Here is a 1154-nt window from a genome sequence, read left to right on the forward strand (position 1 = left end):
TATATATATATATATATAGTCTAGATGATGATTTATTGAAGATTTCCTTTCTACAATAAGCCTACAAAATGAATTGGACCTCAGCCTGAAGAGCGCTTTGTAACACCCTAAAAATGAGCTAGGTTAAAATAGGGTCTAACATGTGTGTCATGGGTTGATGAGGTATTAAAATGATGAATTATAGTGTTAGAAGGCAGTGTGTTGAGTTTGAAAGAGTTTGGAGGTCAAACGTCAAAGAACGTCCAAGACGTTCGAAAATTTGCGTTGGTGTACGCTTGTGTGTTCTGGTGTGCCTTTGCATGTTTTATGGGGTGGTTGGAGTTCAAATTGATTGGTGAGGTTCCTAACATATAGAGTATCATGTTTGGGGTTGAAAAATTTGGGCACGACTCCCCAAGAACCACCTTGAGGGTCCTTGAGGAAGACCCAAACCTTGGGAAGCAAGTTGCCAAAAATAGTCCAACCACGATTGCCTATCGACGCCTCGTCGACCTGCCTACGGTCGATGGAGTCCATTGCTCCACACTTAGGTGTGGGAGCTTAAGCCCCTAAGTGTTCAGTCTCTGACCAAAATGATGGCTTGCCAGTACGGCCCGTCGTCTGGTCTATGCTTTGTTGGTGTGTTTGTCGATTGACACCTGCAATTTTCTGCAGGTGTCTCGGCCAAGTAGAGGGCATTATGGGTAATTCACCTAGAATCCAAATAAAGTATTGGGCGGTTACTTTATGGGTTTGGGTATTTTAAGTTACTTTATAAGCCTAGAACCTAGATTAGAGTTCATTATTCAAAACAAAACCCAAGAACCCAAATATAATTCTCTAGACTACATTTAAGCTTGAAGCAAGGTTGAGGCTAGGATCTTGATTTCTCCATTGATTCTTCATCATTCTTTTGGATTCTCTTCATTGAGATATGGTGTTTCATCCTTGAATCCTCTTCCATTCAAGGAGTCAATTTCCAAATGCTTTTCTAAGACTTTCTCCAAACATGAACTTCTATTTTGACTTCTAGCCATGGGTTCTTGCATAAAAGGATTTGAATCAATGTTTTATGTTATGATTGATGTTAATTGAATGATTTAAGAACAAAATTCCTTGAACCCATGCTTTTCATAAATTCCTATTTTTGGCTCTAGTGTGGGTGATTTGATCAT

Source organism: Solanum pennellii, chromosome 7 (assembly GCF_001406875.1).
Source record: "Solanum pennellii chromosome 7, SPENNV200".
Lineage (NCBI taxonomy): Eukaryota > Viridiplantae > Streptophyta > Magnoliopsida > Solanales > Solanaceae > Solanum > Solanum pennellii.